The sequence below is a fragment of the Drosophila nasuta genome, chromosome 3, assembly GCF_023558535.2.
Source record: "Drosophila nasuta strain 15112-1781.00 chromosome 3, ASM2355853v1, whole genome shotgun sequence".
NCBI classification, from domain to species: domain Eukaryota; kingdom Metazoa; phylum Arthropoda; class Insecta; order Diptera; family Drosophilidae; genus Drosophila; species Drosophila nasuta.
This window is the reverse complement of record NC_083457.1, coordinates 38825232-38837874: the sequence shown is the minus strand read 5'-3', so window position 1 is coordinate 38837874 and position 12643 is coordinate 38825232. Positions and strand designations below refer to the sequence as shown.

The window sequence follows — 12643 nt, the reverse complement described above, 5'->3', positions numbered from 1 at the left end:
TTTCCATTTCCACTTCCACTTTGTCGCTTCCTCAGTTTGCGTCTTGCAATAAATTTGTAAAACAAAAGAGTAACAACAACAAAAACAATTGGCCATTGCCTAAAGAAATTAGTCATCACGACATTCGTTGTGTTTGCTGCTATTGTTGTTGTTGTTGTCATGCACCCACTGGCATGGGTCCATCACCTTGTCTTTGGCGCTCTTTTCAGCACTCACTCTCTCTCTTGCTCTCTTTGGCACTCTCTCCGGTTGCCTACTTTTTGTTTTGTTTACATTTGCTTGCCATGGCGATCGAGCGCCAAAGAGCGAGATGAGCGTAGCAGGTGCCGTGAGAGAGTGCGAGCACGAGACCGAGAGAGAGAGCACTTTTGGGGGCTCTCTGAGCCGCTTGCGTTCGGCGCAAGTTGTAGGCGCACGACTCAGTTGAGTTTTAACCGTCGTCGGTGCCGATTCGTGCCGTGGCCGATATCGATAACTACAAAATACGAATACATACATACAAATATATATATAATTTGTGTTGTGCGGGTGTGTGCGTGCGATATTCAAGTTCACATATCAAAAAGCAATAAATAAATTTAAAACGCCAGAAAATTTTTAGCAAAAAGGTATAAATACATACGAAGTATATACGCTGTATGCTGCGCCAGTTATCGGATATGTATGTGTGTGTGTGCGAGCATATATGCGAATGTGTTTGTGTGCTGCGGCCTTTGCGTGTATTAGTGCGTGACATATGGCGTTATTTTTACGGATAAAAAGCAAGCAACAGCCACATAAATAGGCAAATTAATTGTGTAATCTCTGCTACTGCAACTTCATTCATTCAACATGCGGCACCCACGCGCGGCCCCCGTGCTCAGCGCCTGCGCAGCAGTCACATAAAAAAAACACCCAAACCCAAAAAAAAAACAAAAGTTGCAAAAAGCTTGCGAGTCCTTTGCCTTTCTAATCAAATTTTGTAGCAGCGCAAAAGTGTTTTTATTTTTTTTCGTCAAAAGTTAAAAACAACCAGAGAATTACCTCATCGCTTGTGCGCGCTGTTGACGGCGACGCCGACGCAACCGCTGACGTAGCTTCTCTGCCCCTGACTTTATATTAGTGTTATTTTCATTCTATATTTCTGCTATACGTATGATTTATGTGTGTGTGAGTGTGTGTGTTTTGTATGCTACGCTGCCAGCTTGTTTGCGTAGCCAGCTGCTACTGTGGTTCTCTACACTTCTCTGCCCCCCCCTACTCCCCCCACTCTGCTGACCGCTTTTTATATTTCATGAAAAAAACTATGTATCTTTGAAGATACCTGCGACGACATTTGTTTTATTTGTAAGTTGAATTGTTATTTTTTTCGTCTTGTTTTTATTTGCATTTCAATCTCGCTGCGCTCGTTTCGAGCTTTTTGTCATAATCCATTAGCCACTCACTGTTTGCTGCCCGCAGTCGCAGTTGACTTTGACGTCGACGTCGTAGTTTACGTTTTTTTTTTGTGTGTTGCTTTCCACACGTTGTTTTGTTTGATCGTTTGGCAAAATTTCGCTTTGTTGCTTTTTGTTTTGTTTTGTGGGCGTATTTCGGATTTCAATTTTTGTATTCCCTATTATCATCTGTGTCGCTCTCTCACTCGATTGTGTTTTTGTTGTTTTTTGCTTTATTCAGTTTGCGGTCGTCTGCATCTCTTCTTCTGTCCACAAGAGAGCTTTTGACCTTATTTGAGAGCTTCGTTTGCTTGTCTTTGCTTTTGCGTTTGTTTTGGTTTTATGGTATGTGCGCCACATAAACAAATCAGACATAAAGAAATCAAAGCTCATTTTCACTCCATGCCATCGCTCTCAAATTGTCGCGCTCTCGAATTGTTTTGTCGCTTGTGTGGGCTTAACTTGGACTTGGACGTGGTCGTTGCGGTTGTTGTTGTAGTTGTTGTTGTCTTTGTTGTAGTTGCATCCGTTCCACACACAAACAAACACGCACACACACACACACACACTCAATAAATTCATTCAGTAACAGACTTAATGCAAATGACAAGTCTACTCAGATTTGTAACTTGGCCAATTGACAAAGTTTCTTTAGTGGGCGTTTGTTACGCATTAATCGGTTTTTTTCTATTTTTTGCATACATTCATTAATTGACTCGACTCCATGCGGTTTCCATTCATTCCGTTTTCCCCCTCTGCAGTCCCCCCCAAAAATTGAGTTGTTGTCGCACAACTTTCGAATTATTTTCGCGGTTAAGCCGCACTTTATTTAACGCGATTTAATGGAGATTTTAATTAATTGAAGATTTACATGCGTAATACAGTTGACGTTTTCTCCTCATCCCAAAACGAGTTGATTTAAAAGCTTTTAGCTGCGATTTTGTTTTAGATAAATTTCAATAATTGGGTCAAGAGAACAACATACAAAATTCCGAAATTATTACATTAATTTCGAAATGATTTACAGAGATTTTTCGGAAAACTGTTGACAGTTGTTGGAACTGCATAAATGAAGCCGAAAAAAAAGAACGAAACAAATGTTTGCCTCATGTTTCAAGCTCAATTAAAACAAATTAAGCAAGAAATTTGTAACGTTGTGTGTGTGTATTTGTAGAATATCAAAATTCAGTGCTCCAAATGCCCGAACAGCAATAACAACAACAAAAAACAACAACAACAATTATAAAAACAACAGTGTTGTAGACGAGGCAATAACAATTAAGTACAAAAATAACAACTGTATGTGCTCTATTTTTTTAACGCCTCAGCATTTTCATTTGTGCAGTGCACAAACTACACACATATGCACATACATGAATGTTTACATATTTATGCAGATGTATGTATATCTGTACAGATACAGCTATAGATACAGATACAGAGACAGATACTTGGGCAGCCTTTCAAACTGCTGCCGCACACATGTTTCATTCTTTTGAGAAACAACAACCCAAACACAAAATTCAAAACTCACAACAGCAATAGCAACAGCAAAAAAACAAATCAAGTTGCCCTACTCAAGAGTGATAGACTTCAAGATACTGCGTACTTATGAATTAGTGTGAAGATCTATAGAAAATATTGTAATATTTTATAATTGTATCAAATCAACTTATAATAGAAGAATACAAGAATATATTGAATATTTCCAGAAATGCGATTAATGAAAAAAATTTGTTGTACATTTTTACATTTTGAATATAGTTTAATGATATCCTCTCAAAGAAAGTAAAAATCGGATTTTGTAAGGCATGTATGAAACATAATTAAAAAAAAGGTAAAAACACTGTTTTAAAATGAATGGAAAAAGTTTTGGATGTTGTTCTCTAGAAGTACAGTAAGAAGAAATAGAAAAACTAAAATAAGCAGTTCTTGGCACTATTATTTTCGACAAAATTTTAATAGACTAAACAAGCATCGATAGAACTCTGAAATAAAAGATACATCTTAAAAAATTTTTCAACTTCCTACTCGAGTTTCAGCTTCAATTAATATGATCTATTCTACAAACTTCAAAGGGTATCCAAAAAAAAAGCGCAAAATGCCCAAAAATACGAGTTTAATATGAGCCATAACCAGAATCAGAGCAACAACAACAACAAATTGAGTTTTTCCTATTGAGTTCGATAGGCTTTTGCCATATTACGGCATAGAGTCAGACAGACAGAAACAAACACATTTGTAGCTATGCATATTTATATATAGTTTATTGTTTTGGAATGTTTCTTAATTACGCGGAACTCAAGTGGCAAGTGGAGGTGGCTGCCATTGAAGCGTGCCCCGCTGTTGCAGGCGAACCAGAAAAAAAAGAAAAAAAAAATAATATTACAAAAGCAAAGCGAAATCAAATCGATGCAAGTGGGCGACCTCAATGGAATTTCAAGCATTTCCTTTTTGACTTCGAATTCCGTTTTCTCAAGACGAAGTCCAATTTTGATGATTCCTCTGACCATTTTGCACACTGTGCTCAAAGAAGAGTCAGACGCTTGTTCGCTTAGTCATCCAATTGTGTGTGGAGACAGAGAGTGAGAGATAGAGGGAGAACAAGAGGAAGCCATGTGGACTATTGCTTCCCTCTGGCTTGATAAGGACGATTATAATTATTATTATACATACTTGCTTTATTTATTAATGTGAGCTCATATGCATTTGCTCGTCGTCTTCTCTATATATAGAGAGAAACAACGTCGCTTGTCTTTCTCTGCGTCACAAAGTCGCAGTCGCTTGTCAGTTGTCGCCTTGTGGGGGGAAAAAATACGCGAATGAATGAAAAGATTTATGCAAAACGAGTTCGTCGATGTGCATTTTTATTTTGATTATTTACTCACAGTTACTCACAAAATTATACGTGCACATAAGCATTCGAATTTATATTTATATTTGTCTTCTTTATCTGTCCTTTATCTGTTGACAATGTTTTACCCACAAAAAGGGGTTCGGCTGGACGTAAAACCTTTGCTTAATTACGTCACTCTTCCGATTAACCAGATAGCTCAACTGTCGCTTCACTTCGAGTTGCTTATTTACTGCAAATATTTTTCGCACAGTGGGCAGTCTGAATGCTCTGTGTATTCGAGTAATCGAGTAAACTGATATGCTGCCAATGTTTTTTTGGCTTCTGAGATTGTCTTTTTGTTTATGAAAATATTGTCAAATTGCTTGTAGGTTTCGTTTTAGTTAGAGTGCTTTATCAGGAATCCAAACAGTGTTCTATTAGATTTGATTGACAAATTTTGCTCAACTTGTACCAGAAATGTTTTCTTATCTTTATACAGATAGTATTTATTAAAAGAATCTTTTGTAGACGTCTTCCCTCTAATACTGCTGGGTTCAACTAAGTTATTCGTTTTTAAATGTTATACTATTATTAAACAATTATGCGATTACGTTGCCAAATTCGTGTTTAGGTTCTGTAGATTGTTTTTTGTACTTCCAATTATTAACACATATTTTTTTATTACTATATGACACATTTTTTAAATCCTATATAATAGCAATCTGTAGGTAAACTTTAATTATCTTTGTTACTCATTTAAAATTTAAAAGTGAAATTGGCGAAAGTCACGTTAAAACTTTGTTTTTATTATAATTTATTGTATCAAAATGTAATGGACCGTTTCACTTTAAATTTTTTTTATAATTCCTTATATAACAAGTGAGAAAGCTACATGAGAAATAACCTCTAAACATTTTGAATAAAAGCAAACATATGCCGAATTAATATACAAAAAATACTAAATTATAGCGAATGATATTTTTGGTACATCGACATACATACATTTCCTATCGTCACAAAGTTATAATACCCTTTTTTAACTTGTGGGTAGCGGCTATAAAAATGTCATGAAATATTTTTTAATTTGAAAGTCAATTAAGTTCTCAGCCCAAATTGTTGTTCATCATTTGCAGATTGTTATAAATTTTGCAAATAATTAACATACAATTTAGATGCATGTTCATATCACATTCATCTTTCGTTGTTAATCAAATTAATTTTGACTCAATAAGAATGTTTTTAGGTCATCTTTCGCATAGCGAATTCCAGTTCTATTTTCATAAAATTGTTTATTCAAATAAAGTTCTATTCGGTAATAATCTTCAGCAGATTGATGTCGCTTCTTGAAACAATTGTCAAATGTTTTAATCAGCTGCTGATTACATCTAAACTTTTAATCAGCGATCCCAACTAATTCTAGTGCCTTCTCAATGCTATCAATTTCAATCAAATTAAGCAACACTCAAGTTGTGTACGATAAACTGAGACGCTACCGCACCCAAAAGTGGGAATGGAATGGAATGTGTGTATCTTGAGTCCCTCCTAAAGTGAGTTGATATCTACAATACGATGAGAATTCGCTCGTCCATTCTCATGGCGTGCTCATTGGCAGTTATCGCTAGTTTTCTCGCCTGGCCTTGGGTGGGTGGGGTTTTTTCTTTTCCCTTTGCCAGTTGTTTGTTGTTAATCAATGAACAGGCTTTATGTGTAAAAAGTGTATTTCGCATTTAATGTCTTTATTCGCATTTAGTTTATGGATGCAATGTGGCATTCTCTCCGTTGAGTACTTCTACGCAAATCGCATGCCAAACTCAACTCGGGAGCCGCCCCAGGGCTATGTATATAAATTCAGCATATATATATCTCTGTGTATATATATGCGCTGTCTCTTTTGGCACTCACTTGTGCGAAAATCCATTGGAGCCCGACTGGCGGGAGCCTAATTTTTTTCTTCTCTCTGCGTTGCCAACGACTGAGGAGGAGCAAGAGGAGGAGGGGGCGAAGCACTTTGCTTGGAGTGGCGAGGCGCTTGGCAGCCAATCATAAAATTGCTTGGCAAATGTCTCTTGGCTGGCAACTCGGGGAAAGCATTTGCCATTTACTTGGCTTGGCCATGGGAAATGCAAACTCAAGGCTACACATTTATCTATTGCTGCATAAGTGTAGCTTAATTAAAGTTAATCAGATCGAGGAAAGGATTAAAACACACACACACACTCGATGAATGCCCTTTTAATTAGCCTGAACTGATGTCTATCTGTTGACATAATTTGTCCACATTATGTTTGGCAACCACCTTGATGCAGGCTAATTGAAAATTACAAGCTACTCAACCACCCACACACACTTCTACACACACACACACTTACACACACTCAGTCAATGGGTACATCCCCCTTTTGGGAACGTCATTCGATTTGATTTGTTTGTTTGCTTTTGTTTGCTGTTTATTTATTGTGTATTTTGTTACTTTTAATGCATCTTTTATCTGGATTTTGCCATCAATAAGCCGCAGAGAGAGAGAGAGCCAATGGATGCTCATTGTTGCTGCTCCGTTGTTGCCGTTGCCATTGCCAGCGACTGATAGTGATACAAAATTTGTGCCCCATTGTGTGGCAGACAACGAAGAGTTGCCCGAGTGACGACAGTCGACGTCTTGTTTACTCAAATTACAGCTGGGGTTATCGACGCTGCCCATCCACAAAGTGCCTGCCACATTCCCAGTCTCCCAAAGCCAAAGTTCGCCTGGGTCCCGGCTTGTCTAGTTGACCCGACCACACACTTGTTCTCTCCCCCTCTCCTCTCTCTTAACTCTTGCTCTTATTTGGCTAAGCATTTGAGTTTTATTTATCTCGTGCTCTACTTTGCTTTACAATTTGCATTTCTTTCGAAATCCCGGCGAAATTTTATCTGCAATGCATACAGAAGAGTAATTTTAATTGTAAACTTTTTTTTGTTTGTTGTGATCAGCTGCTGCTGTGGATCGTGAGTTGATTGACCTGTAAAGAGAGCGAGAGACGAACTGTACAACGGTAATCTAAGTATGCGTTTTTTTTCGTTGTTTTCTCAAAAGTTATCAGAGAACTGCGATAAGGCAAGTTGTGTTCAGGGAATGCGATACTTTCTTCAAAATGAAAACGTGCTGTCAAGTGTGGTGATATGAGACACGATACATTTCTTAATGAAAACAACTTTTAGAACACTGCAGTGGAGAGTGATTGAATGTGAAATTCTTTAGGGAACTGCAAAAAAAAAAGATATTTGTGCTTCACCAAATTTTATACTCGCTACAGTATTTATGATTACTGAAAATTATAAAAGTTATTTTAGAAATAATTTTATATGGTACAAAAAAAACAATAAAACGGGTACAGAAATTCGGTCTTGGGTGCTTTTGATGACAATCTGATATATTTGCTATGGTTTATTTTGAATTTAGTACTACATCGATATACCAATATAGCCTTCGGCACTTTAATATTTTGTTGTTGTATGAATTTGGTATATATGTATGTAGAATATGGTTTTATTGTCAAGAACAATCGACTGTAGTTTTCTTAATCGTTTTGTTTTTTTTTTTGTTTTTATAAATTTGTTTTTCAATTTTCACTGACTCAATAAAAGTAGGACACGTAAAAAGAAGTCTGTATTCTTAATATCAAGTCTGCAGCTTTTATAAACTCTGAGATCGATGGGTTTATACAATCGGACAGAAGGATCTAAGAACTTTGTGCCAATTTTAAAACAACAACAACTATATTTGTACATATTCCTTTCTAATAGATACCTACAATTATAGATAAATACTTTTATATACATTTTGTATTATTTGCCAACCGTTTTCCTTAACAGGTTGTCACTTAAGTACCCCAATGCCAACCTTGAGTTCCCTCTGTCATGACACATTTTGGCTAATGATTTTTGGGTTACAATTAGACCCAAAGCAAAGCAAAGCAATTCAGTCAGTGCCCGGCAATTTCCGCTGACATCAATTGTATTTAAACGCTACGCAACATCATCGTCATCATCGTAATCATCAGCATTCGGGCGCAACTAATAATCAACGAGCGAGTTGAGTCTATGGTCGGACCATCTGGCTTCTAGCATTTGGGACCTCTAAACTGAGTCGCCTCAATAAACGAGAAACATATCTAAAAATTGTGCGATGACTCATTCGCGTAAAAATCAAATTAAAGACCACCCCAACCTCTCTATCTGGCAAAAAGCAAATCGTCGTCAGACGTTGCTCACATATATAATCTTCTACAACTTGCTTTCTGTATGGGGAGGGGATGAGGTGAGGTGATCTCTTTCGAGATGTGCCCCTGGTATTACACAAACGATTCACCGAAAATTTACGTCGTCTCTCACACCTTTCACTGCTGTTGACTTTGCCGGTGTTCTGATCTTGCCTCCTTAACCTCCTCTCCTCTTCCTCTCTCGGATTTCTGCTGCGTTCTATTTTCACACTGCCATGAAAATTGTGACAGCAGTGGGCGGGGGCTGCTTTTCTTTCATTGATGCGCCCAACGCTTCAATTTGGAAAATCCATTTTGGATCTACTCACACATTCGATTTATGCTACACTCTTCGAATTATGCTTTGTTTACCTTGAAAATTTCGACTCGATTTTGGTGTGTGTATTTTTAGTAAATGTATCTCTACCTATAAAGCTTCAGTGTGTAATATATCTATATGCATTGTAGATATATAGAGAATATTACGTCTGGCTTTTATGTGCTGTGCGCTGCGTGTTGTTTTGGGTTTAATTAAAATCTCTGGGGTTTGCGGATTCTCAATTTTTCAACACATTTGACATTGTATTTTCTTGTCGTGTCTTCTATTTTTTATGTATTTTTATTTGTATTTTTTTTTTTTTATATTTTGTTCGTGATTTATCTTGTGCTGGGTGATTTATTTTATTGCGTCGACAGCTTTTGGTTTTAGAAAACCGCTTTGAAATAATGACAAAAAGACAACTGCAGAAAATTAAAATCATTATTTTATTCCCTCGTCACGAACTTTTGAAACTTAAAAGAGAAAAAAATAACATTTCCAAAAATTTATTTTGCTCAATAGAGAGGTTAAAATTATATTTATTGCGTTTACTATCTTTAAGAGGCTTAATTATTTCAATCAGTATAAAGCTTCTTAAAAAGCTCTTTCTCTCTGGATTTAATTTTATGATTTTTTCGTGTTTGTAGGCGATGGTTGGGAATTAATTATCAATTTGCATGATAGCTTCAAGCATTTGAAATGAATATGAACAAATTGGAAAGTTCAACACACTCTTCAATAATTTAAATCAATTTGTGAGCTGTTTTAATTATAGAAAATCGGTTTAAGTTGGTCTTTTCATCGCTATTAATAATTAATCTTTTTTTGATATCTTCAATCTGACAACTAATCAATCAGAGAGTTTTGTATGCTTTATTCTTAATTATAAAAGAAGACCAGTTTCCGAATGATTAATTTCCCAGATTTCTGTATTCTTTAAATGCAATTCCAACTGCATCTGATTTTAAATTGAGTTCCTGACATTCCAAAGTTGCTTTAATCACAAAGAACAAGCTGCTTAAAGCGTCTCAGTTACGCTTTAATTGAGCTTTCTGCTGTCTGTTGTCGCTTGTCAAGATGGGCAATCAACTATTTAGATATACAAAGTACTTTATTGCTATCCAATTATGCTGAACCCTGCCCACGGATCGTCAGTACGTGCTCCAGCGCCTAGCCAGACGACGACGACGACGTCGACGATTGTGAGAATCGTGCCAAGGTCTCAGATTGTGTTCGCTTTAACTACGTGCCGTTATCGGGGCATAAGAACAGAGTTTGCCATCATCATCGCGATGCGATGGGCCCAAAACAACAATCGGCCTACAATCAGCGGGCCAATTCGACGACCAGCCAAACAACTTGTCGAGTGCAACGACAACTTGCCACTTGCCACCTTCTACTCCTCCTCCTCCTTCACCTTTGCCGCCTACTCGATGCAACAAGCTGCGCTCTCAATTGGTCGCATTTTCGCTTTCAGGTGGCCGCCGCCAACGTTGTTGTCACTTTGAGATCGTTGCCTTCGCCCACGCGATTCAACAAAAATGCTGGCACTCGAGTTTAGATTGCGGCTCTGCATTTGGAATGCACCTGCTGTGGAAAGGGAATCACTGGGTTGGGCTGAGCTCGTTACTAAATATGTCATTGGTACTCAGACAATCTTAATTGTCTCGCTTATTAGACTAAAGGGGTACAATAAAGAGATAGGCAAGAAAATTTGAAATTTAACATGCAGAAGAAAGTATTTTGAATGCTTAAAGTTGATTTTACACTTTTGTGATATTTCGGAAAACAAATTAAATCATATTAGTAAATTTGTTTATTCTTTCAACTCAACTTGATCTCCCATACTGCTATTATGTATAAAAAACTCAATTTATAACTTGTTTACGCCCTCTCTTTAACTTTAGCCCATGCCGCAGTTAGTATATTTTTATACCACAAATACTCTGCACTTGTTTTGCAAGAAAAAACATTCCCCGAACAAAAGAAATAATATATAAGTATTGTATTTCTTATCAGACTTTTATGGTTATTTAGAATAACAAGTATTTAAGGATCAATTTTTATTGAATAAATTATGTTTATTATATTTACAATTATTGTTTCAAATATTGAGTAAATAATGAAGACACAATCACTTTGAGAAATTTATATTTAAACTCAAATTGGAAAATGAAACCTGTTTCAAATTTCTTCAAAAATTTCTATCTCGCGCAAAGATATTTTGTTTGGGTATTAAAAAATAGTATTTTTGGTATTTGCTGCGTAGCTTCTGCACATTTGTCCAAAATACTGAGTATATATCAAACTTCAGCACATTCGTCTATAGCTTTCTCACTTGTCTTCACCTATTTGTTTGCTGTCTTGTTAATGGACAGAGCAGAGCAGAGTTGCAGTTGAAGTTGAAGTTGCAAGCAGAAAGACAACAAACACAGCAAATGCAACCGCAGCCGCAACCGCATTCTTGGCCAGCTGCAATGGCTCCTGGTTGGCCCCTTTTTGGTCAGCAGCGTGTTACACGCTTTTGTTCAGCTTTTGGGCTTTTGGGTGTTGATTGATTTTTATATAAACATAGAAAACCCGCATGCGGATCGCGCGCTAATGGAAAAGTCTGGTGCCACATTCTTCAGTATGTGGCAACAACTGAAGTTTGATGCAGTCGCAACAGCAGCAGCAGAGAGTTGCTTGCTGTCTTCTTGGTGGCATTAACCACAATGCCAAGCAAATTGCCATATATGTGCATGCCGCATGGATTCTTGTAGCTGCTGCAACTGCAACTGCAGCAACTTCTTCTGTGGAGGTCGCGTATTTGCTAATATGGAAAATGAAAACAGGAAAAATGCGTTGAGTTTTCCCGGCTGCTGTTGAAAGATTTATATTACCAAGTATTCATACTGATGCTCTCTTCTGCTTACTTTTTATTTACAGATTTCTTAAACAAATACTAAAACGACAACTGCAACATCAACAACAACAACGAAGCAAAACACACATAATAAACAACGACAACAATTAGCACGAAAACTTTCTAAAAACGCATAAATCATTTATTTATCAACTACTAAAAACCAACTGCATCACCGACCAAATTTGATTCATCGAAACTGGCGCTGTTTTCGGCAACTGCGAATTGAGGTGAGTGAAAATTCTAAACACATTTTTGGGGGGGGAAGGAAAATTGAGAAATTTATTCAAAACAAATGATTCAATCACTTTCCGTAGCAGTTTATAAACATTCTTTGCTGATGACTGCATAAACATAATAATATTCTTTAGGTCCCATAAAATGCACACAACTAAAAGTTGTTTTAAAAAGTTTACGACTTTTTCTCCCTCCCCACTAACTAACTTATTGGGCTGTTAAACTACCTAAGATGTAGTTTGATTAACGACTGACTAACTACCGAATAGCCTGAGGCTATAAAAGGAGGGAAAAATGGTCGGGCTTTTGGGTTTTAATTGCACTTTGGGAACAGCGCAGAAAGTGGTTAACAAAATGATGAATCACTTTGAAATTGTGGATTTTGGAAAAGAAAAATATATGATTTGAAAGAATACAAGTTGCTTCTTGTACGTGATTCATAAGCATGGAATATGTGCTGCATATGATTAAGAGATTTGATATCCATCAATTATTATGAATCACATAGAAATGGAATATGATTTTAATAAATTTTGATAGAGTGCTTTTTTTTTTTATTTACGATATTTAAATGTAAGCAAACTTCAGAGAGTTATAGAGTTGTTATAAAAAAATAAATAGAGTTGATAATAGATTCAGATTGATTTGATAGTTCGCACTAATCAATGATTTAATCAAATCATCTTCAACATT

General features: G+C 36.6%; 1 protein-coding gene across 1 annotated transcript in view; it reads left to right on the top strand.

The window, feature by feature from the left end:
* Positions 1 to 444: 444 nt before the first annotated feature.
* Positions 445 to 12643, top strand: part of LOC132788858 (talin-2) — a 33054-nt gene continuing 20855 nt past the window's right edge. Inside the window, 2 exon segments of the mRNA XM_060796502.1 lie at positions 445 to 608; positions 11737 to 11943. The gene's annotated coding sequence lies outside the window, so the exon portion shown is untranslated.